The sequence below is a fragment of the Anabrus simplex genome, chromosome 1, assembly GCF_040414725.1.
Source record: "Anabrus simplex isolate iqAnaSimp1 chromosome 1, ASM4041472v1, whole genome shotgun sequence".
Classification (NCBI taxonomy): domain Eukaryota; kingdom Metazoa; phylum Arthropoda; class Insecta; order Orthoptera; family Tettigoniidae; genus Anabrus; species Anabrus simplex.
The window spans coordinates 1,351,173,723-1,351,201,331 of record NC_090265.1 but is presented as its reverse complement, the minus strand read 5'-3'; positions in this window follow the sequence as shown (position 1 = coordinate 1,351,201,331).

The following is a 27,609-nucleotide window of genomic DNA, read 5'->3' as shown; positions in this document are numbered from 1 at the left end:
AATTGCAATTAGGAAATGCGCAAATACCATAGGAGGAACTGGGAAGAATTTGTATCCCATTTAGAAAAATACATAACCAGATCTCAACCACAGACTTTAAAAAGTTTTAAACATTTAAATAGGGAAACTAAAGACACACTCAGAATCAACATAATCTCCTGCAACACTTGGTCAAATCACTTTCAAAATTTATGGTCGCATAATGTCTCACATATTCAGACACTTCATTCAGACAATCCACACATCGAACGCATTAAAATGGCAGAACAAGTTTCAGTCCTGAAAACACTAATGTGCAATAAGACACGTGGGAAAGGTGGCTTAACTTAGAAGTTATTCAAATATTCATGTGAATCTTTCCAAGAAACATTCACCCAGTTCCTAAATACACTTTGGAAAGGAAAAGACTGGAATAAAGCAACAGTTATATCTATTTTCTAGAAAGGCGACAAAAATTATTGTGAAAACTACACAGTCGTATGTTTATTAAATTCTGGTTATAAAATATATGCCAACGTCATTAAAAAATGAACAATACAAACACTATGAGTACATTCTGGGAGAGGAGCAATTCGGCTTCAGAAAGGGAAGATCTTGCTGCGACGGCTATTTCACAATGAAAATCGTTCTATAAAAACACAGGAATTTTAATGTAGGAACACATATTGCCTTAGTGGACTTCAAACAATATTTTGACAAAGTGAACCGTAATGCCTTACTTAATATTTTAATATCTGAATCACACCCCAACACAGATGGTACAGAACATAAGTAACCTTTACAAATTTAACCTGATTTCCGTAAAGGTCAACGATAAATTGTCAGAGTGGAAAACAATAAACCCCGGATTAAGAAAGGGTTGCGGTCTTACCCCTCTCCTGTTCATAATCTATATGAATGCTCTCATACATCTGCTTAAATAACAACATTTTGGAAATAGTAAATGATTTTAAATACCTCGGCTACAGACTGTCTTCCTTTGAAGGACTGGACATACCCGAGAAAATCTCCAAATTCAACAGATGTTTGGGAATCATCAATAAAGATTTGAAACCATCATTAGTTCGAAAACAAACCCGTCCAAGAATATATAAAACGTTGGTAAGACCAGTACTTTGCTATGGAAGTGAAGTGCGGACCCTGAAGAAATGTGATGAGAGAGGAATAACTACAGCTGAAATTAAATACATGCGGTGAACAGAAGGAGTCACAAAGTGGGAACACGAAAGAAGTACAGAAGTGCTGCATGATCTTAAAAGCAGACCTATTTTGGAATACATCTACCAATACCAGAGAAATTGGCTGGAACACCTAAACCGGATGGACAGAAGCGAGATACCCAAAGCCGTCATTAACTACTGCCCCGGTGGGAAGAGATCTCTCGGACGCCCTACGAAGAGATGACGGGAAAAAGCAAATCATTTGTATAGACAGTAACAGATTTTGTATACGACTAATTCATGAAAGGATGATGATGATGATGATGATGATGATGATGATGATAATCAATCAGGTCTAGTATCTCCTGAGTTAACCATTGATTCTCAGTTCATTTTTCCTTCCTTCCTTCCTGACATTTCTTCAGATGCCCTACTGACTTCATTCTTCACGACTGTCTATTCTGCATTTATTGTGTTTCCTTCCGACTTTTTGTTTAGTCCTTGTAAAACATTTTCCTCGAAACAATCCTTCACAATCTTCTCTTTCAAGCTACCTAGATCACATCTACTTGCATTGCATTCCTTTCTTCAATTTCTTCAACTTCATATGGCATTTCATGACCCACAAATTGTGGTCAGAGTCCATGTGTGGTCCTGAGAAAGTTCTGCAACTTAAAACTTGGTTTCTGAATCCCTGCCTAATCATAATGAAGTCTATTGGAAACCTTCCAGTGTCTCCAGCTCTCGTGCACGTCTACATAACATGATATTCTCATTTATAATATTTACATCCAAAAGAGTTTAAAACAACGACGTTAATTGTGAATGGGCAAAGATATAAGGTAATTATAGTAAATTCCAACTGACGATACGACTCAAGAATATTAAATACCAAATATTTAGGTGGTCATTATTTTTAAACGTGAGTGAATAAGTAATTGGCCCCAGTTGAATTAAACCCAGTTCGTTTTGCTGATTTAGTAGTTAATATTCCAGGTAGAATATATTAGATATATTTGCAAGTAGTTGTTGTTTAATCAATACTGAATTTATGATAAGAGCGACATTTATTGTTCTAATTGATTTCATACATTGTCGTCATCAGTATCCGATGTGAATATTCCTAATATCTTTCCTCAAGTGACAGAATAATTTAATTATTTAAGTCAATGGGCATTATTCCAATATTGCCGATTTCTTTCTTTCATATATTTAAGTAGTATATTATTTCATAATACAAACAAGGGGTTTCAGTCATCTGAAATAAATCGACGGTAGTGATCTAAATTGTTATTGCGGACTTGATTATATATATTGCTCATTGAATTAAATGTTCATGATTAGTGATAGCCGATTGTTTATTTCTGCACAACATTATTTGTGATTAACGTGATACATTCATGATACTAAATAAGGAGACTTTTGACATTACGATAATATCTGAATCTGGAAAATTTCATCAACGACAGCCATGCTCGCATATTATGATTGAGATTGGCTTTTATTTGTTATACATGCGGATTTCGGATTATTTTGATGATCGTTAAATTAACATTTGTCTTAATTTATTTCTATTTAGTTAACCATAATGTTTGAAGTTAGTTAATTCCAAAATTTAAATAATTATAAACCCGTTCGCAGTTATGAGGCATATCCACAACCGGACTGAGTTACCATAACTCTGAAGTAAATCTGTTGTACCTTCCTGTCTGGACTAGCCTGGGAAGGGAACCTACGAACTTCAGGATATACATGCGACAGGATACAATATTAAACTGATATTAGCCTACTAAAGAACGTAACTTGAAGTATCGTTCGCCACGCCAACGGAAATATTTCCTGGTAAGTTGAGAAGAATTTCAACTTTTCCCCTTCACATTTCCAGCAATTTTCTGGCCTGTACGATGAGTTCACCTGATTTACCCAATAGTGCAACAACATATACTTCTCATATGCAAATAAACAAATTCCTTTATATATTAAGTCTGTACCTCACTTTACCTATACGTACCTAATTGTAGGGCAAAGCAAAGTGGGAAACTGAGGTGGTGACCACGGGTGCCCCACTGATTGTGGTATTTTTTCAACTTACTTATGTTAGGCTATTCAGTTTGTTCTGTCCGATTCACACATATTTGTAAACTACTGTTATGTTATAATCCCTCTGTTGTTACGTCTGCGAGAGATAGATTTTCCTTCATTTTCACACCCTTCTTTCATTTGCCGATATAATTATTCTCGAAAAATAACCCTTCCGTTTGCTCCTTTGATTCATTTTAATAGGAAACGATTAATTCATTGTAGTTCAGCACAAGAAAAGCTGTCATATCTATCAGGGAAGTTAGACCTTAGAATATATAACTACTTCCAGAAAACTTTTCTGGCTATACCATTTAAAAACATAGCCAGTATCGTCGGTTCAGTTCCGTTATAAAATAGGTACTTGTGTCGTAAAAACATATCATAAACTACAAATATGGCAAAATTCAATACAAATCTCCTGTAAATTGATACAAATAAGCTACTTTTTTATATTTATAAACCTTCCACGAGTACAGAAACTAACCGTATTACAGTGATATCTTTGATCTATATTGGAATATGCATTTTCTTGTTTCGTTAATGCTTCTTGAGCTTTCGTTTTGTTTCCCTCCTTTTTTAAATTATCTGCTAAGATTCAGCTACGTGTCTTCTTCTGCTACTGGCGTTCCCTTTTAAGGTTCAGCGGGATTTGTCTCAAAAACTTTAGAACAGGAGAAGCAAGTTGTTTTTACTTCGTCTCTCTCGCGAAATATTGTGGAATGCTATGCGCGTTGAGATATCTCGTTGAAAAGGGTCCAAATGAGTTGGGCACGGGGCCAAGGAACAGACGACTAATAATGAAATAGTACTCAGAGCTTGAGTTTTACAAGTAATAATGCAAATACATCCTAGCATTGCGACTCATTTCTCCTATAATAACTGCTTATCGTACATGTTTATGTCTAAGTAACTTCGGTTCAAAAGTACGTGGTCTGCATCCGGCTCTCATATCCAGTCTTCCCTTTGTTAGACTGGATACCAGTTTAGTTCATGACTCAGATGACCAATCCAGTAAAAGAATATCAGGAATTTGTATCAATCAGCAGCCGTCTATTTCCACAATATTATCGCTTTCGTAATAACATTTCCATTTTCTCACATCGATGTGGATTTAAATATAAATTCATGAGGATAGCGCTCAGAAACATCTCAATAACACAGCGATGAAGCTGGTATTGCTCGAGTCACAAGTTCACAGCTTCATTAAATGTTTCATTAAAGTTTAATCCCTGATTTTGGACGGTGTAGGTAACTTCAAAAATTTAAAGTGTAGAATTATGAGCCACAGAATGCAAAAGTAAGGTGTTATAGACTTCATATAGTTAGTAAAAGTAATAGTTATAGTCATATATGTATTCGAGGACTGAAGCCCAAAATATTTAAATGCAATAGGCAAATACTTAAGCGCAGTAGACCTATATTTCCATTCTTAAAATATTGTCCTCTCTATAGTATATGAATATATATGCATTACAGTACAATTGCCTTACTTGAAATATTCATTTTATTAACATTTTTTAAATTGTGTAGTTATTCCCTAATATTTAAAATAAACACTACTCGAGCTTTAGATTCTCTCTGAATAAATTAAGGAGTTCTCTTTCTCTTGCTACAGTATATTCTCTCCGTCGTTGATATTCTTATGCGAGGCTTATCCGTTTCCTTCATCCGAGAGCAATGTATTAGCTTAATTAACAAAGAATATCTCATGTGTCCCAATAGTCCCTCCGTTTTAAGTGTCAATATATTTCTAAATCACATAAGATCTAGCTAGGTTTGCTTTCAACATTTGCTGTACTACTTCTCACTTGTGAACGCTCCCTGGTCATCCGTATGTTCCACCTATCTCCGAGGAGATAGGTGGTTTGTAACGTGCCGATACCGGTGCGCTATTCCGCGCTCCTCTGTCGGACTGTTGTGTGTGTTGGTGTCAGTTGTGTGAATTATTGTGTTTTATTTGACAGTTTATGTATGCTCATGGTCACCCATCCAGTGGGTGACCACGCTCAATGTTGCTTTGACAGTATGTGTGCTCGCGGTCACCCATCCAGTGGGTGACCACGCCCGATGTTGCTTTGGCAGTTTGTGTGTGTATTTTATTTTTATTGTTGAGTGTGTGAGTGTTGATCGTATGTGTTATGTGTGTGTGACCGTGTGTGTATGTGTGTAACCAAGACTCGCTACATTCAGTGTCACGATGACACAGCAGTACGTGTTTGTCGGTTGTGGGTGTTCTGGGGTAACCAGGAGCAGACCACTCCCTCTTGCGTTCGGAGGTTTGCAATGGGAATTACCGACGTCGTTAAGCAGTGACTCATACATAGGTGACTGGCGCCACCATATTTGTGTGAGTGTGCGGTGTTAAATTTGGAAAAGCATCGGTTAGGTGTTATTTCTGAGGAAAAATATTGAGCATCTGTAATTGGCAGTTTGTTGGCACCCGCATCGGCTGTACCCTTGTTCTGTGGTTTGGGAAGTGAGGGTTTAATTTGGGATTTGGGAAGAAAGATTCTTGGCGGGACGTGGATACTTGGTCTTGGATTCAGGGGCTCAGCTACTCGATCCACTGAGTTGACCCTGAATTGTAACAGTTAGTTGAAGGGGGGGGGGATAGGGGGCGGGGACAGGGAGGGAACCAACAGTCCAGGTTCTCGTCCAGGGAGAGTGATGTCCCTGGCCAGGGAGAGTGAAGTCCCTAGTTTTAACGAGAGAGGAAGGTTGGCTGGGCACTCGTCCCGGGTAGGAGTCCTAGGCATAAGGAGAGTGAAGTCCCTATGTTTTACGAGTGAGGGAAACCGGTCGCAGGCGAGGAGGGTGCCTTTGACCGGGGGGGGGTCCTAGGTTACAGTGCGAACCGTAAAGAAGGACTTGGATGGGGGAGATCATGGGGCAGGGAGGGGTACGTTTGATTTAACGGTCAAACGCACTAGGCGGACCAATTTGTGGCTATCAGTTACCCTCTGTTGCCCGAGTCGTGACAGGGCTAGTTTTTTATACGTGGTTAACGCCACAGACAAGTCACGAACTCAGGACAGCAGGGCAACGTCAGTTACGTAGTCTGTTGCAGGGCTGCCGCGTAGACTCGAACTTGGAGACCTGTACATGCTGTACTTGACTTGGAAGCAGTACAAGGGCTGTAACAAGTCTAAAAACGGCGGTTTACTTGAAGTGAGCAGACTATGAGGCTTGATTGGTCGCTGGATTGATAGCCGCGCTGTGATTGGTCGGTGGCGCTTGACGGGCCAGCACGGGGTGAGGACCCGGCTGGAGGTGGCCGCGGGAGCCACGAGCTCCCGCACTTGGCGGCCATGTTGGATTTGCTGGGTGGGCTAGCTCCTTGGCTGCTAGCCCGGTTGCTACAATGCTTCCCTCCCACGCACCCCCAGCCCCCGCAGGGGCAGAGGAAAAACAGAGCCAAGATGGAGTGGCTCCGTCCAGGCGGAGTGCTAGGCCTGGACTGTGTGTTGCTTGTGAACGCAACGTACTAGAGATTGTATGTTCGTTACGCAAGAGGGAGGATTGTGTGTTCGATTGGTCAGGCAGTTACTCTCTTTTATTAGCACACCTTCCTTTATTCTTAGCCATATATTATCTTTTAGAAAAGTTACTATCATGTGCCCGCAGCTTTGCACGCGTTTATTAATTCAACCGTTAGATGTTCTAAACTCTTTATTTCAAAGCAAATTAAAACATTATACTTATTAACTCACATCTTTCTTACGTAAATTGCATGAAATAAATTTTTTCATTTTTATTATATTGTTACTTTAATGCTTAAGGTACCAGGTTGTTGGATGGTACAAATAATATTAAAACCATGTAAAAGACCATGTTATATACACTGACTGACAGTGACAATGCAACACCAAGGAGGAGTGGTTCGAAAGGGATGAAAGTTGGGGAAAAAAAAACAGAGACGGCACGGATGAATAATTGATGTTTATTTCAAACCGATATGCAGGTTACACAATGCGCACAGCATCGACTCAGTAGGATGTAGGACCACCGCGAGCGGCGATGCACGCAGAAACACGTCGAGGTACAGAGTCAATAAGAGTGCGGATGGTGTCCTGAGGGATGGTTCTCCATTCTCTGTCAACCATTTGCCACAGTTGGTCGTCCGTACGAGGCTGGGGCAGAGTTTGCAAACGGCGTCCAATGAGATCCCACACGTGTTCGATTGGTGAGAGATCCGGAGAGTACGCTGGCCACGGAAGCATCTGTACACCTCGTAGAGCCTGTTGGGAGATGCGAGCAGTGTGTGGGCGGGCATTATCCTGCTGAAACAGAGCATTGGGCAGCCCCTGAAGGTACGGGAGTGCCACCGGCCGCAGCACATGCTGCACGTAGCGGTGGGCATTTAACGTGCCTTGAATACGCACTAGAGGTGACGTGGAATCATACGCAATAGCGCCCCAAACCATGATGCCGCGTTGTCTAGCGGTAGGGCGCTCCACAGTTACTGCCGGATTTGACCTTTCTCCACGCCGACGCCACACTCGTCTGCGGTGACTATCACTGACAGAACAGAAGCGTGACTCATCGGAGAACACGACGTTCCGTCATTCCCTCATCCACGTCGCTCTAGCCCGGCACCATGCCAGGCGTGCACGTCTATGCTGTGGAGTCAATGGTAGTCTTCTGAGCGGACGCCAGGAGTGCAGGCCTCCTTCAACCAATCGACGGGAAATTGTTCTGGTCGATATTGGAACAGCCAGGGTGTCTTGCACATGCTGAAGAATGGCGGTTGACGTGGCGTGCGGGGCTGCCATCGCTTGGCGGCGGATGCGCCGATCCTCGCGTGCTGACGTCACTCGGGCTGCGCCTGGACCCCTCGCACGTGCCACATGTCCCTGCGCCAACCATCTTCGCCACAGGCGCTGCACCGTGGACACATCCCTATGGGTATGGGCTGCGATTTGACGAAGCGACCAACCTGCCCTTCTCAGCCCGATCACCATACCCCTCGTAAAGTCGTCTGTCTGCTGGAAATGCCTCCGTTGACGGCGACCTGGCATTCTTAGCTATACACGTGTCCTGTGGCACACGACAACACGTTCTACAATGACTGTCGGCTGAGAAATCACGGTACGAAGTGGGCCATTCGCCAACGCCGTGTCCCATATATCGTTCGCTACGTGCGCAGCACAGCGGCGCATTTCACATCATGAGCATACCTCAGTGACGTCAGTCTACCCTGCAATTGGCATAAAGTTCTGACCACTCCTTCTTGGTGTTGCATTTGTTCTGTCAATCAGTGCAATACAAAATATATTTTTCCTTAGAGCTTCGGAATAAACTATGCTAATGTCCTTCCATTTGCAGTGAGATGTATACTGTATTGTGTTTGCCTTTTCGAACTCTTGAACAATCCACGTACAGCTGACGATGGCAAAAGCACCGTTTTCGAAGATGGAGTCCTACAACATTAAGCGATTGTCCTATGTCAAAATTTTAGATCTCTGTATGTCGTACATTTAACTGGGCTTCGCACACGTACACACCAACACTTCCGAATATTACGGGCTGATGGCTCCTCGTTTCGTGGACCAAAAATGGCTTCCTACTCAATAGACTTCAGTCCGAGGAATACTACTTCCACCGCGGCATGCTCAGTCATGATGGTGGCTTCAGTAATATTCGTCATCAGTTTCAGAGCCGTGTTCATTGCAGGGGGAGGGATTAATATTCCTGAGAAGGATAATTGATGCCACAATCGTCCACGCCAAGATGTTCGAGGGTGCTCCAGGTGACTCCAAATTGTTCAAAATCTCTGTCGTGTAGTTGACACCCTCATCTGTATGACATGTCGTGTCAATAGACTTTTCAATCTATAGAAAACCGGACAATTCTTGAGAGTGCTGCTTGTTGATAACGTTGGCAGCTTCATGCCTTGGTGCAAGAATTTCTCTTAGACACAACCATGCATTTTATGTGCAAACCTGTGCCCAACAATGACAAACATTTTAGATCTTTGTTTGCCGTGGATTTGGCTGGGCATCGCGCACAGACAAGCAGACACACAGACAGACAAACACTTCCATTTATAGCTATACTAGCATGTTCCCGCGGCTTTGCCAGCGTTTAGTAATTCAACCGTTAGATGTTTCTAAACTCTTTATTGAAAGCGAATTAATGCATTATGTTTATTAACTCACATCTTTTTAACGTAAATTGCATGAAATACATTATTTTATTCTTATTATATTGTTACTTTCAATGCTTAAGATACCGGGTTGATGAATGGTACAAATAATATTAAAAGCATGTAAAAGACCATGTTATATAATACAAAATATATTATTCCTTAGAGCTTCGGAATAAACTATATTAATATCCTTCCATTTGAAGGTAAGATGTATACTGTATTGTGTTTGCCTTTCGAACTCTTGAACAATCCACGTACAGCTGACAATGGCAAAAGCACCGTTTTCGAAGATGGAGTCATACAACTTTGAGCGATTGTCCTGTGTCAAAATTCCAGATCTCTGTGTGTCGTAGATTTGACTGGGCTTCGCAAACATACACACAAACACTTCCGAATATTACGGGCTGATGGCTCCTCGTGTCGCGGGCCGAAAATGGCTTCCTATTCAAGGGACTTACATTCCGAGCAATTCAACTTCCACCGCGGCATGCTCAGTCATGATGGTGGCTTCAATAATATTCGTCATCAGTTTCAGAGCCTTTTTCATTGCAGAGGAAAGGATTCATATTCCTGAGAAGGAAAATTGGTGCCACAATCGTCCACCCCAAGATGTTCAAAGGTGCTCCAGGTGACTCCAAATTGTTCAAAATCTCTATCGTGTAGTTGACACCCTCATCTGTATGACATGTCGTGTCGATAGACTTTTCAATTTATAGGAAGCCGGATAATTCTTGTGAGTGTTGCATGTTGATGACGTTGACAGCTTCATGTCTTGGTGCAAGAATTGCTCTCAGACACAGCCATTCGTCTTAGATGAAAACCTATGCCCAGCTATGGCAAACATTTTAGATCTTTGTTTGCTGTGGATTTGGCTGGGCATAGCATACATGAACACAGACAGACAGACAGACAGACAGACAGACAGACAGACAGACAGACAGACAGACAGACAGACAGACAGACAGACAGACAGACAGACAGACAGACAGACAGACAGACAGACAGACATCATGGACCGAATGGCTTCCTATTACACGGACTTAAAATGGCATCTTGTCTGATATATGTATTATTCCTTGTTTAACCTTATCGTTTATCTTGTGTCCTATATATCTATATAAATAAAGTTGTAGGGGCTCCGCTGTCTGTAATTTGCCAATTTTTCCGATATTTATCCGTTTTAGGTCACAAGAGTCTAGCTCCTGAGGGAGCAATAGTTTAATGTTTCGCCACATAGTGATGTAAGAAAATAATCGGAGAACTTCGGGAAAGTTCGGTGAGTGCGCTTTAGTTTCAAGCTATGGCACATAATGTTGCGAGCGCGCTGGTGAACCGGGAGCAGCTGAGCAAGACCAAGCAAGACCAAGTTGGTGTTGAGCTGAGAGACATGCTTGTACAATGTAAACACAAGCAGCTGATACTGATACGGAGTGCGTCTCGGTCTTCGTTACTACGTATAATACTAGGCCTATAAAATAACTACGTAAACGCATGTACCGAATGAAACTAGAGTGAAGTCACCAGTAAGCACTTTTGTCAACAAAACAAGAAGAAATTATAATAAAATATATTACTCACCATTTACGACTAGCGTGTGGAGGAACGGCAACTTGTCACTTGTCGAAGCACATTACAAACTCGCACACGCTATAGGCAATCAAGCACTTGTCAGCTGCCCGAAAACTAAGTTCGGATAACTGTCAAATATGCATTACTAAGCTTACTATATGCCCTAATGCTACTGTACTACAAAATATAAGTTCAGTGTGGTACTATAAGCCAGTTTCTTAACCTATAAAATACTTTTTTACTGCGGTGTGTGTCTCAGTCAGTCTTAATTTAGATGTAGGATGGTTAATAATGCATTGATCTAAATAATGCATTGATCTAAACATGAGCATTCAGAAAGAGTAGGTATTGTTCATAGGGCATTTATTGGTTCCATGCGGAATGTCCCTCATTGTCAACAGAACTGATTAAATCCAAGGTAATAGCTTGTTGTTCCGCTGGAGATGGTTTGGTCACTGTACTAATTTTTGTCAATCTTTACTTATTGGTTGAGACGACCCTCCGTTGAGGTTCAATTTTTCTTTTCTGAGGTGTGTCTGTTTGATTATATGGCATGTTAAAAATTTTGAACTGCTGCTAATGTAGGCTTAATTGGTAACAATAACAACTCTAAAGCATCTGCTTCTTGAATGGTTGTAAAATTTTGCACCAATTCATTGATTTCACTGGGACTGAGTTTTAGGCATATTTTATCAAATATTTCGATTTTTCGATTTTCACATAATGCTCTACCCCTGACAATTGCGCATAAATGAGCGATATAATTTTCCATGTTCCGCCATTTCTAAAGGCACGGCGGGACATTTAAATGCCTGCTGCACAGCCATTTAAACACCCCTTCCTCTTCGACTCTCACCGAACATTATCCTGCACACGCATTTATGCGTTTTTCATCACATAATTTTGATATGTGGTGTATGGCACCAACACAGTACTGAAGGAGGAGTGTGTAAACCACATTGCTAAGAGAATGGGAAAAGGTTTGAGACAGATGCTAAAAATGTTCCTAACTGGTTTACTTATTTCAAAACACACTAATCTAAATTTAAATTGAAAAATATGAAAGATCTGCATTTAAAATGGAAAATATGAAAATTAATATTCATTAAATAAAATACTCAATCGTCGGACCTTGTACTCACACTTACTTCTTACCGGCTTACTTGCACATACGTTATTTGATGGGTGCCAGCTACCACTCAGTGCAGCAATAATAGAATGAGAATATTGACTGTCTCTAAGGTGTGGGGTAATAAGCTTACTTTTGACAACATACCATCCTTGCTTGACATGCTTGGTGACGGACGTGAGTGAGTGAGGCTCCACAGTAATCAAGTGATTTGAAGGTGTTATACAGCAGTGAAAGTGACAAAAATTTGCGGAAGTGTTACATTTGTATTTACCAATCAATATACACACACGTTTTGTTGGTATTGATCTACGTTTTATTCCAAATTCGCACTGTAAAGAAAATGGGTCGCCAAAACAACGGAGTTGGAAGCCCAGCCATTACCAGTGCTGCCAACGTAGACCGCCTCGTGAAGTGCGCGTTGGACGACTTTATTAACTCGGACAGCATCCTTGAAAAAATTGTGCAGGCCATTTCGACCCGCATAACAGAAGTGGTCATAAAAGAACTTGAAAAAAGTTTAATTTAATATCGAAGCGTTGTCAGAGTTAACTGAAAAACTTGATAAGAAGGAGGCGGAAATCCGAAAACTGAAGGAGGATATGGACGCTAAGTGTGATTCATTGGAGCAATATAGCCGGAGAAATAATGTAAGAATTTTCGGCATTCCTGAAAGTTCGAACGAAAACTGCGATGATCTAGTGCTCAACGTGTGCAAAGCAGTAGGTGCAGATGTGAGACTTAATGACATCGATAGGTGTCACAGAGTAGGACCTCGATCTCCAGGAAAAACACGACCTATCCTAGTGAAATTTGTGTCTTATCGCTCACGGCAGGACGTCTTCAAGAAGGAAAGGAAACTGAAATGATCATCTACAACAATCCGTGAAGATCTTACGGCTGTCAGAATGTCCGTCTTGAAGACAGCAATCCAGCGTTTTGGACTTACAAACACTTGGACTGATTCAGGAGACATCATAATCAAGAAGGCGGACGGGATGAAATTAAGAGATTTCCAGTTAAAGGAACTTCCTATGGCATAACGTTCTGTTGCAGTGCTGCTTTATCACTTGACAATGTGAGTCTACTTCCCATCCTTTACCGTAAGTCACAGCCGAGAAGCTATCTTTCTATTTAGTTTAAGAAAATCTATCTATCTATCTATCAATCTATCTATCTATCTATCTATCTATCTATCTATCTATCCATTTATTTACCGTGTTAATTGATCTAAATATCGATTAACTTATCTGTCTTCTTATCCTAGCATCTGTCGATTGACTTACTCTTTAATCACTTTCCTAACTGGTTCTAATTTAAATCAGGCCCCCGTATTTACGTCTACATAGATCTAACATCTACACTACGTAGAATAAGCTGCTACTTGAGTTATTCTGTACGCGTAATCTGCTGTTGCACTTTATTATTATCATTATTATTATTATTATTATTATTATTATTATTATTATTATTATTATTATTTTAGACAATTTAGCTATCTAAAATACGTAAATTGCTGATTATTCATTGGATGTATTCGCATGTTGTGTTCTACTTCTAGTGAGTTTTCATTTTAGCAATTGGCAATGCATACCACTAACAGCAGTAATCCCTCTGACCATAGCAATACTTTTCCTTGTCACACTTCCCCTTCCCCACCCATCCCATCAACCTGTCTACCTGCTAGTCCATTGACCCGAACCCCACCCCTTGAAGCTACAACACACATTCTCCAGTCAGCCCTAAATAGACATAAAAGCGCACTTCACATATGTCACCTTAATGACCAGAGTTTAGTTTCTCAAACTCGTATAGATGAACTCAAAGCGATTTTCATTCCCCTGTCCTTTGATATCATCTTATGCAGTGAAAGTTGGTTGAAAGTCAAACATCAAGCTAGGAATCTTGAATTACCTGGCTACTGCCTCCTGAGGAATGACAGACTTGGCAAAGGGGGAAGTGGGGTCTGTGCTTTTGTCTCTTCGCGCTTGAAACCTCAAATTATCTGTCAGTCGCCTCAACAGTACGAGCGTAAACCTGAGTACATGTTCATAGAGATACAGGTCGCTACTGTTAAATGCTTGGTAGGTGTAGTATACAAACCGCCTAAAGCTCGCCGTCTGAATGACTTAGAGACTGATATTAACAGACTGTTACCTATGTACGAACATTTTATAATGATGGGAGATTTTAATACAAACCTTCTAAATCCAGATTCTTCCGAAGCCACCCATCTATTAAATACGTTTCAGGCATGCAGCTTGGCGGTCCTCCCACTTTCTCCCACTCACCACACTAAAACTTCACACACATTACTGGACCTAATAGTAACGAACAACCCTAACAGAGTATTACATCACGGCCAGACATCTGCTCCGGAATGTCAGCCCATGACGTCATCCTTATGTCTTACGCACTGCAATGCCCTACGTGACATACCGAAACTATAGCCGTATTAACAACGAAAAATTATTGGAAGACGCTTTTTCGATGCCGTGGCAGGAGATAACTCATAAAACTAATATTGACGATATGGTCACCACATTCAATAACATGATACTACATATTTTTGACAAACATGCCCCTACAAGAACAGCACGCGTCTGTAAAAGACCCTCCCCGTGGCTAAATGATGATATTAGAGCAATAATGGCTAAGCTCATAGGAAATATAAACATTACCCGACAGATGAAAACTGTATCTATTACAAACGACTACGTAATAAAACTACTCGCTCGACTACGGTATGCCCATGACCTTATAAAACCTGACGTAAGACCCGCTACTTTATGGAAGTCAATCCGCCATTTTGGACTAAATAACCCGGACAAGGTAGACGATTTGGAAGTTTCTCTTGATGAATTGAGTAATCACTTCGTATCCTCCCATGTACAATTAAACGAAGAAGCAAAATAAAACCTTTTGTGTGCAAATTACAACACACCACCCGTAGGCAGAGACAAATTTTATTTTAGTTATGTCTCACCCTTTCAAGTGAAAGCGGTTATCATGCGAATCGAAACTAAAACCACAGGGGTGGACAACATATGTATTATAATGCTAAAGAAGATTATCGACGCTATTATTCCAGTATTGACATTCATATACAATTTCTCTTTTCAAAATAGTGTATTTCCAACTGTCTGGAAAATGGACCTTGTGCAGCCTTTACTAAAGATAAAATCTCCTAGACTAAACAGTGACTACAGACCTATAAATATACTGTCAATAGTAGCCAAGGGACTCGAACACATTGTGCATAATCAAATCACTAACTATCTCAACGACCACGACATATTAGACCCACACCAGTCAGGTTTCCGACGCAATCACAGTACATGTACTGCCTTACTAAGCGTGACTGTCGATATAGGACAGGCTATTGATGAGCAAAAACGGACTATCCTAGTAATATTGGACTTCAGCAAAGCATTTGACTCTGTAGACCATGAGTTGCTCCTATCCAAACTTTATCACCTAGGGTTCTCCTACAGTATTCTGAGATGGTTGGGAGCTTATTTACACGAACGTCAACAACGTGTCATCAATCAAGGTGCATTTTCTTCGTGGCAATATGTAAAAAGGCGTGTCCCACAAGGAACGACTCTTGCTCCTTTGCTATTTTCTGTCTATATCAACGACCTAGGTAAACAGCTGACACATAGTAAACGTCACATCTATGCTGACGACGTACAATTTTACATCCATGCAAAACCAACAGACGTTTTGACAGCAATCGAGAAAATTAACATGGATCTAGAGGCCATAAGTAAATGGTCTTACCAGCATGGACTTATTTTGAACCCGAAAAAGTCCAAAACTATAGTAATTGCCCACCCAAGACTTATTTCCGACAATTTCCGCATGTCCATCCCCGACGTACAACTTCAAAATCTAGTGTTGCCCTTTTGCAAGAGCGTAAAAAATCTCGGAGTAACCATTGACCAGCACCTCTCGTGGACGGATCAGATAATATCTGTGAGTAGACGAGTTTTTGCTAAGTTGCACACATTAAACAATTTCAAATTTACTTTTCCGTTCAGTTTAAAGAAGAAACTAGTTGAAACCCTCGTTCTTCCAATATTCGATTATTGTGACGTAGTTTACAAAGATGTGAAAACCGAGCTTCGAGACAAACGACAACGTGCACAGAATGCCTGTGTAAGATTTATATGTAATCTGAAATTTTCATATCATGTTACCCAGTCTTACGTCCACCTAGGATGGCTACGCCTTGAAGACAGACGAAAGCTGCATACCCTGACTTCATTGCACCGAATCCTTACCTTACAATCCCCATCTTACCTGTATGAACGATTTCATAGCCTTTCTGATCACCGTGATAAAAACACCAGAGCGCTGAGCTCGACATTGCTCGCTATTCCTCAGCATAAATCCTCAACCTACAATTCCATCACTGTTGTGGCCAGCCGTGAATGGAACTTCCTTCCGCAGGAGGTCAGAGGGATATCAAACCACGGAAGATTTAAAAGTATGTGTTCAAAATATCTCTATGAAACGAGCTCGTAGTGCGACAGTATTCTTCTTCTCCTCATGGTCATTCTTCGTCTTCTTCTTCTTATTATTATTATTATTGTTATTCTCCCCCTGTTCCTTCTTCTTCCTCTTCTTATTATCATTATTAGACTATTATTATTATTATTATTATTATTATTATTATTATTATTATTATTATTATTATTATTATTATTATTATTATTATTATTATTATTATTATTATTATTATTGAAATTTTAATTCGTTATTTGTTGTATGTTAATTTCTTCGTACGAAGCAAAATGTTAATTTATATTGTGTATTATAATAGTAATTTTTATGTACAGCAGGATAGCATAGTACCGTAGTAATTTGTTTCAGTCTCTTTTTTTCATTTATTCAGTATGTTATATATTTTTATGTTAATTATGTATTTCACTGGTTAAGTGTGAGACAGGGACACGTGTCCCTAACTTCGCCAGTTAAAATAAATCATATCTATCTATCTGTCTATCTGTCTATCTATCTATCTATCTACCTATCTATAAGTTCTGGGAAAAGGAGATTGGCGTTCAGTTTCCCCATTAAATTTGAGGTTATGTAATTTTACTGTATAAATGAAACGAAAGATTAACTTGATAGAACAAAATATATTCTTGAAATTGTAACTTACTGTATATAAAAATAGTAAGTCTTGTTGCGATAAAACAGATGAGAATATGAACTCGCGACATTGCAACTGAAAGAAACTAGGCATGATTTTGAATTCTTCTTGACCGGACATTTAACAATTTATACGAAATATATCCCTCACTGGTTCATTTGACTGTACCTTCAACACTTTGAGTGTAATTACGACGTATTCCTTAGATCTGGTGTTTACTGTAGATGTGTCAAGCCTAATTTGGTGATGTACCCGTGTGACTGCTTCTCCTCCATATCATATGACTTCTTTGTAAGTCTGTATGGTATGACTTCTTTGCAAGTGTATCCTTCCTTGACTCCATCACTGTTTGCCATCCACTTCTCTCTTCATCTTCCGTATAACTAATGACTCCCGTTTACTGACTGAGGCCACTCCATCTCGTTCACTTAATGTCCAATTCCAGCAGAATAATGACTGAAGCTACAATATGAAGCTACCTCATATAGACGTTAGGTTGACGCACCTACGTAATCTCCAGAAATAACTATTATCTACTCCCACATCGCGACAAATGTTACATTCAATGGTGAAATAGCCCGGGGCTCCCTAGGAATCCCGAACACCGTGAGCGCAACGCTAAATGCTCACGATGACGTAGCCATGACGTAGCGATGACTCTGCATTTACTCCAGCAGTATTACACAATGTAGCAATGTCATATTCACATCTGACATACAGCAACTCTTTGCTGTATATGTATTTACTGTTAATCTACACACACGTATATATGCATACATTTAATTACAATCACGCAAGCGACATGCATTGCAGAATAGAAGTGAACAAGAATAATAATACAAAAATAGTAATCTCACAGATAAAATAATAATACCATGGACGTAATAATAATAATAATAATAATAATAATAATAATAATAATAATAATAATAATAATAATAATAATAATACAGATATCACCTTGCAACGGGATTTGAACCGTTACAATTCACCTCCCTCATAAATAAATCGAAGAACAAAGAATCGATTGATTTATGAACAACATAATATATATAACACTGACCTTAATCCTTGACACATATAAACACTTTAAATGAGTATACAACAATAATTTTCTTTTTCAGCATCCATACATTTTATAAAACATCGCAAACATGAGAATTTTTCTCGCACATTGTCATCGTAGATAACTGTCCAGTGTCCCATTCTCTCTTTCTCATACAATTCACAATAGTATAACATTTAATTGAACACATACACATAATTTTAAATCATTATACAACATTCTTATTTTTAATATATCAAAACGTTTTGTGAAATATCACTTATATGAGAACTTTTCGCGCATATTGTTATCATAGATAACTGTCCAATGTCTCGTTCTCCGCTTTGCCATACAATACATTACAACGTAGCACTTATTCTTCCAATACACCAATACGGGACTTGGTTCATACGCAAATTCACATATGTTAGTTTTATTTTGCCAGTTTCTCACAAAAATGAATTATCTTATTATTATCTCAACAAATCTCACGTGAAGTACTTCTTTACGTATGTAATACTATAAATACCGACAATCTTCCCTTCCTGATCTTTTAAAGAATATACACACTTCCCAATACAGTTCACAATAGTGAAATACCCCTGATACAAAAGAAAGAATTTAGACATATTTCCCACCTCTGCAGATGATGAAAATGGAACTCTGAGTAGCACTCTGTCACCCAAACTGAATTCGTCCAATTTTGCTCTTATTAACTTACATATCTCAATAAATCTCATCTTTCTTGACAACAATAGTAAAAGGATCAATACTATGGCTACAAGATGGTTCAATTATTCCGTAATCCAGCATAATGTCCATTTTTTCTTAGACGTCACTAGCATTTTTAAGTTGAATGGGGTACTTACTTTCCACAATGATGAATGGTCATGTACTCAAATTTATGTTCATATACGGTATGTGTTCCTCCCCACTGCCTTAACACCAAATACATCTCGATGCTTACCTAACATGGAAGACAATTGCTCCTCCTGTAATTCACTCAAATTACCTCACGTCACTGCCTCATACCGACTATCCCTCGGATACTGGTCGTATAGACACGTAACACACATCAAAACATTTCCTCTCACTAGGAACACCTTCACTTACCTCTGATATATCTTTAAAGAACACACGTTACCAAAGACTTACCTCAGACCATCATAATTAACACGTACTTCTTTGCTAGTTGTTCTCCCAGAACAAAAACACACTACCTAAATTAAAGTCTACTCTACTTCTATGATTTTCAACCAAGCCAGCTCCTAAAATAACTGAATACATAAGTTTTGGTACAACAAGGCATGGCTGAAACTTACAGCTATCTTCTATCGTGATTGGTACCGCTATCATTTTATTTACTCTCTGTGACTTACACAACGGCTGTTATAATATCTAATAGTACCTTCACTTACCTTCTTCATATCACAGTTTCCATCATCGGAGTTACTACGTCACTACTTATTTTCAGTATTATAAGTACTTACATCACTTAACAGATCACTTCTTACGTCTACCTTACTACTAACATTAATTACTTCATTATCTACGACTACGTCATTACTTAAATATCTCACTTAACATTACTTAGGTCACAATCACACTGTGCTCTTACTACTTTCACTACATAACTACTTATACTACATACCTGTTCAACTACTACCTTCAGCCTGTTCACTTACTTTATCCGATTCCCTGTGCGTTTGAAATATTCTGTCTCGATAAGGACACCTTGATAACATTCATATCAAGACTATCACAGTCTCTCTGTTAACTCAAATCCGTACGCCACCCATCTTCCGATTCTCTCTGGTTACTCATCTGACCCCGATCAATATCGACATAACTCTTAATCCTCTGCTCATCAGGATTACTACTTCTCTGATACACGGCTAACATTCTTCCCCCGCTCTCTACTATACTACTTTCCCCAGACATCATGCGCTCTCTCTCGCGCCCCTGTAAACATTCCTCCCAAAGTGTATCAATGAACTTCTCTTTAAACTCTCCTAAATTAGACATATTATCCCAGTACACTCGAAACCACATTTTACTCTCACCAATAAAAATATTCGACGAGATTTCCAGCACGTATTCCCATTCAATAACATTATTCCTCAACTTACTTTCAAATCATTTCTCAACTACTTTTACAAATTCAATAGTACTGAACTGTTTTCCAGAAAACCTAGTTAAATCACGATCCCTACTGAACAAACCACTCGCTACTATCACCTCTACCGCTGTCTCACCTCTAAATTCCTGCCGAATCACTCCCTGGCAGTTCTTCCGCTGCTCTCTCAGCATTCTCTTCCATTATCCTCACTTCTTCCTGCAATTCTTCCTCTCTCTCTCTCTCACCTGTTGTGATAACGTTTCCTGTTCGTTCCGTAGTTTAGTGACCTCCACAAGCTCGCTTCCAATTTGTTCATTTCTACTAATCTGTTCCCCCAGCTCTTCCCCAACTGCATTGTAAATCTTGTCCAGTCCTTTCTCGACTACCTCATGAATTTCTTCCCGATAACTAGAAATTTTACTACATAACAGTACGATTTTATTACTGTCCTCTGTACCCGTCTCCTTGACTTGCTCGGTCTGAATATGAAAATTGTTCCGATCCAACTCAATTTCACCTTCAAAATCAACACACTCGTCATTTGACTTACTTTCTAACTTAAATTGTAACTTAGATGTTTTCGTTACCTCTAATAACTTAGTATCTATATTATTAATGATCGCATTACAATTTTCGTTATTACTGCCAATTAATTCTATTTTACTACTATTTTCGTTATTCCTACTAATTATTTGATCCATTTTTCTACATATCTCTTTCGAACTATTTTCGTTACTACGAATTATTTTTTCTATTTTACTACTTAGAGAGTTAATCTGTTTATTACAATTTTCATTACTATTGTCAATTAATTCTTTCATTTTCGTTATTAGTATCAATCTTTTCCTCCATCCGTTTATGACTATTTTCACTACTACTAATCATTTTTCTTATAGTTTTCATTATGGAGCTCAATCATTTTGGCCATCCACAAATTTTAAAAATCTTGGTTCATCCCCCCGCGACTTCCTTCTGAGTTTCAGTGTGCTTCTAAATTTCTGCACTTTCAAGAATTACCTCAGAGGCTTCCATCGTATCCACCTGCTCCCTATCCTCAGCCTCACTTTGGATATCCTTAGAAGTAACAAACTCGTCGTCACATTACTTGTTATTGCCTTCCTTGTCCATCTTTGGTTCACTTGTTGTAGTACGCGATCTAAAATTAATTTCCCTCTTCAAATCCCTTGACATATCCCCAAGATACAAATATATATTAAAAAAATTACACCCCTGACATTTACCGCTAATACTTCCGCTGGCTTTAGTTGTGCATACTCCTCCCAAAATGAACCTATGATATGCTGTCATTCAGAAAAATTCTGATTTTATTCGAGTCCCACGTTGCGTCGACACATTGTTATTATTTACTAACAGGGTGTGGGGTAATATGCTTACTTTTGACAACATACCATATAAGTTCCGGGAAAAGGAGATTGGCGTTCGGTTTCCCCATTAAATTTGAGGTTAAGAAATTTTACTGTATAAATGAAACGAAAGATTAATTTGAAAGAACAAAATATATTCTTGAAATTGTAACTTATATAAAAATAGTAAGTATTGTTGCGATAAAACAGATGAAATATGAACTTATGACATTGCAACTGAAAGAAACTAGGCATGAATTTGAATTCTTCTTGACCGGACATTTAACAATTTATACGAAATATATCCCTCACTGGTTCATTTGACTGTACCTTCAACACTTTGAGTGTAATTACGACGTATTCCCTAGATCTGGTGTTTACTGTAGATGTGTCACGCCTAATTTGGTGATTACCCATGTGACTGCTTCTCCATATCATATGACTTCTGTGTAAGTCTGTATGGTATGACTTCCTTGCAAGTGTATCCTTCTATGACTCCATCACTGTTCACCATCCACTTCTTCTCTCATCATCTTCCGTTTAACTAATGACTCCCGTTGACTGACTGAGGCCACTCCATCTCGTTCACTTAATGTCCAACTGTGGCCTCTCCTTCCAGCAGAATAATGACTGAAGCTACAATATGCAGCCACCTTATATAGACGTTAGGTTGACGCACCTACGTAATCTCCAGAAATAACTATTATCTACTCCCACCTCGCGACAAATGTTACATACAATGGTGAAATAGCCCGGGGCTCCCTAGGAAACCCCAAGACAGTGAGCGCATCGCTAAATGCTCACGTTGACGTAGCCATGACGTAGTGATGACTCTGCATTTACTCCAGCAGTATTACACAATGAGCAATGTTATATCCACATCTGACATACAGAAACTCTTTACTGTACATGTATTTAGTGTTAATCTACACACACGTATATATGCATACATTTAACTACAATCACGCAATCGACAAGCATTGCAGAATAGAATTGAACAAGAATGATAACAAAAATTAGCAATGTCACAGATAAAATAATAATAGTATATACACAATAATAATAATAATAATAATAATAATAATAATAATAATAATAATAATAATAATATCACAGATGAAACAATAATAATAATAAAAATACAGATATCACCTTGTAACGGAATTTGAACCGTTACAATGCTACAAATTTGGAAAGTGATGGGTGTGCAGTTAGGTGGCCGTTCAGGTGGTCTTACTAATGCTACAATTACCAAGCTTACCAGCTCTTATAGGAGTTATATTGTACAAATCACACTTAATGTAGAAAACATGAAAAATGCTCTCTCGGCCACACACTACTATTACATATTCACCAACAGTTAGCCCCAACATTAGAAATGCCCCCAAGGCTTAGATGATTGGTGCTTCTATAACAAAAGTATAGCAGAATGTATGGTACCTCAGAGTCATGATAAAATGTCGGTCGAACTTTGTGAGCCATTAGCGTGTAAGATTATGCCTGTGTATCAAAGGCTGGCCTCTGATGAAGTACTATACCTATGTGTCCGTGGTGCCACGCAGAATCAGAACGAAAGTCTACATTCTAGCATCTGGAGAAAGTGCCCAAAGGAAATTTTGTATCAAGAAAGAGACTCGAAATTGGTGTATGCAGTGCTGTGGCAGAGTTAAATAAGGGGTGCAGTGTAACAATATACTTGAAGTCAGATATCGAAAGAACTTCAGTCTCTCATGTGACAGAAAAATCAGTCCTTAGGCTGATGCTCGCAGAAAGTATGAAATACAGCGATCGTCCTCTGAGAAGAAACAAATCAACTCGACGGAAGGTGAAGGTTACAAAAATGAAGAATGAGGCTTGAAAACGGAAGATGGAGAGTGTGACGTATGTTGCAGGACAGTTCTAATGAGTAAGTCAACTGGCAATATTAAAAAATATGCATGACTTTAGAAAAATGCTATTTTCTCTGTTTCACATTTTCAGATGTACAAAATGTCATACACATTACAGATATGATGCTATTACCTTGAAAATTAACATGAATGTTCCTTAGTACATTATCCATAAACATGTGCATTACTATTATAATTGAAATTCTGGTTTGCCAGTAAAAAGAATTTCAAAACTTAAAATTTCAATAATTTTACAAAAAATAAACTTCAACAGGGGTAAATATCCTACCTCTATAGTAAATAATACAATCTAAAAAATGATGCACCGTTTCGTTTATATAAGAATAAGGTACTAGATCATTACTTAAAAAATGTGCTATCTTGATCGCTTTGATACGCTTAACATTTAGAATATTTGAATAATTTGCATATAAACATTGGAAAATAATTAATATCTATGAAACTAGTAAAGCTACACTGATCAAATTTTGTACAGATATTCATAATAGTACACACCTTGATTCAACCAAACATTGAGGTGATATCTTAATTATTAGAGGAATTAGAAATTTCAGTCCCAGTGTCCCTAACTGAGGTAATATTATTTTTTTCTTGATATCTAACCACCTGTGTTGATTATTGGGTTCTGTAGTACTGGTGCTTTGAAAGACATCGGTAGAGATTTGTTTCAATAATACTTCTTTTTCAATAACTTCTAACTCTTTATCAGAACATATTTGAAGGTGTTCTTGGCATTCATACAAGATGAATGTGTTTGCACATGTTGAATCGTATGGCAGAATCAATGCATGTGAAAGAGTAGCTATGAATGCATGACTTGCAGTCATTACATACTAACTGGCACTCACAGTTTTGTTTCAGGGGAACAACGTTGTATATATCAGAACTGGATGTTTATTGATGGAGTAGTCCATATGTTGCCTTCCTGTATAACTAAATCTTTTCTTAATGTCAGACTAGTTTTGTGTGTTTGCCTGAGGTCCCTCAGTTTACTTGTCACTTTACCTTTATGCATCATCATCATCATCATCATCATCGTCAACGAATATGTAGTATATAAATACAATGTCATTTGGACATATTAATTGTGTCGTCTCAGATGGCTGAACAGTCCGATTCTGGATGCACAGATTTTATTGCAGTGGGAGCACACACTAGTGGTTGCAGCAGGTGGTTGTGCAAGAATGCCATCCCTCGCATTCGCTCGTTCTTTCCTGCGGTTCCTCCTCTCAGCTTCTAATCTTCTCCTATCTTTTTCTACATGTTCAACTCCATTGTATACAATGCTACGCCATTTGGGCCTATCCTCGGCTGTAGTTTCTCAGTTGATCTTATCAATATGATATCTTATCTTTGAGGAATCTCATTATTGCACAAATGGATATGTTCAGGCGCTTCCTTTTCTTTTCCTTCCTTGCAAGTATATATGTTTTATGAATTATGCAGATTCTCAATGTGCATATTTTTGTTCAAACCACAGCGCATCCGATAGCTATATGCCCACTGTCTGGTTGTGGGAACATAATTTTCTAAAAAAATATTTACCATTTTCTGAACAGCTGAATGTATTCACAACTTGCTCCTGCATAAGTGATCTTATAATTTTGTCCGCTTCTGCTTGTTTGTCTCTAGATTTGATTTTGCCAAGGTTATTACGCTATGCCCTGTCAATTTGCCAGGAGCAATACAGCCTTTGATTTGGTTCCCCCATAACTTCAATTCAAGCATTAAAATTTGAATCTGCCATATCTGACATAAAAATCTTTGGACACAAATTGCCAAGCTGGTCTTTGATTTTTGAAAGTAGAATCTTTAAGACATCTTTATCAGTTCTGTTTGTAAATAAAAATGAACATGGGAAACCCTGACGCATATCATTAATAATTATAAGAGTTATCAATTCAAAATCATACGCATTGAGTGCATGGGTACCATCAATGCATACAGCATCCCCTCCATATTTCTCCAGCATAGAAGCTTGTGCATCATTCATTAATAATACAAAGTAATTTTTAGCCTAGAAATGATACTCCTCAGAAACCTTCCCCTGAGGCTTATAAAATAACACACAGTCCCCACTTTCTGCTCTCACCTCATTCACCCAGGCATCAACACTCACTGCATTATTAGAATGCTTCACAGCTTCTGAGCTCAAATTAAGTTATAAGATTTATCAATGTTATGCAAGGCTTTTCTTGTGAAGAGATGAATTCTTTGCAGTTCTGGGGTTTTCAGACTGCTTCGAATATCATCTAATATGACATCGAAAGGAATTTTTAATGCTGTTTTAGCTGCCAAAGAACTCTTTTCATCCTGAGTTACAAATAAATGCTCTAAATCATTTTGATGCCCCACATGAGTAGATGAAGACACAGCCTCACACCTTCCCTCGTCAACTAAAGAAACTTTTATTGTCGAAGGGCAGAAACCATCAGTCTTTTTGGTGCCTTGATTCTTTAAATGACGGGCACCCAACCCTTACTGTCCCACTTTTTGCAATGTCCTCAGAACTAAACATTGAAACACATTTCACAAGGTTTTTGCTTCATAATTTCTTTTCCATTCCTTAAACTCTTCAAAAGAATTAAATGACTTGCTTTCAACTAGCAAATTCGATCGTTCATTTCCTTCAGGAAAACAAACTAACACTATAACATAGTTTCAGTGGCTGGACGGTCTCTATATGCCATATATGCGGATTCCAATAACGACGAAGAAGAAAAAGAAATTCGTTGTGGGAACAATGCGGTTAGGGGCGCACAACTGTGAGCTTGCATTCGGGAGTTTGAATTCAACTGTCGGCAGCCCTGAGGATGCTTTTGCGTGGTTCCCATTTACACACCAGGAAAATGCTATGGGGGCTTTAGAATAACAATCACGTATCCCCTGCCTGCCGTACGAGGCGACTTAAAAGGGCCCCAGGGGCTCATAACTTTGGAGCGTGGATTGGCGACCACGGTGCCCTGAGCTGAGTACTAGCATTGCTTCCTCTTACTTGTGCCAAGCTCCTCGCATTTATCTATCCTATCTCATCTCCCTTTGTCAACACGTGTCCTTTCCCGACCTCGACGGTATTAGAGCACTCGAGGCCTAGGTAGTCTTTCATTTTCACGCCCTTCATGGCCCTTATCTTCCTTTGGCCGATACCTTCATTTTTCGAACTGTCAGATCCCTTCCATTTTTTCTTTCTGATAAGTGTTACATCGAGGATGGTTGCCTAGTTGTTTTTCCTCTTAAAACAATTATCACCACCGCAACTTGGGGCTCTTCCTTAATTAAGGCCACGGCCGCCTCCTCACTCCTAGCCCTTTCCTATCACATTGTCTCCATAAGGTCTGTGTTGGTGCGACGTAAAGCCAATTGTAAATATATATACACTATGGAGTATTTTAATTTCTACTAGGACGTAAATTTTGCAGTCGCAACGGCCTGACTCGTATGGGCTCCTCTTGAATATTGTGTGATACCAAGGGCGCCCATCCTCGAGGACAAGGTGGGGCCGTGACCCCCCCCCCACCAGCTGTCAGGGAAGGGCAAAACTCTAGTCTAGTCAGGTGTTTTCCTTTCAAGAAAACGATTTAAAAGTCAGTATTACGTAGAAGCGGTAGTACCGTCCACCACCAACAGGCAGGGAACACCGTGGGTTATTCTACCACAGAATACCAGTCGCCATTTATCTTCCAAAATATTACAAATACTACGTAACCCAAGGTCTGCAACACCCACCCCCACTGCAAACAGTCATATGGACTCTGATGTATGATACATTTACTCTTCTTCATTAATCGTCATAGGAATATCACTTTTCTATTCAAAACGAATTTTTAAAAATCTTACTAATGTGCTTTTATGGGGAGTCCAGGACCTTCGAGCGAACCAAGACTTCGTCTCTACAGCAACACAGGCTCTCAGAGTCACCTGC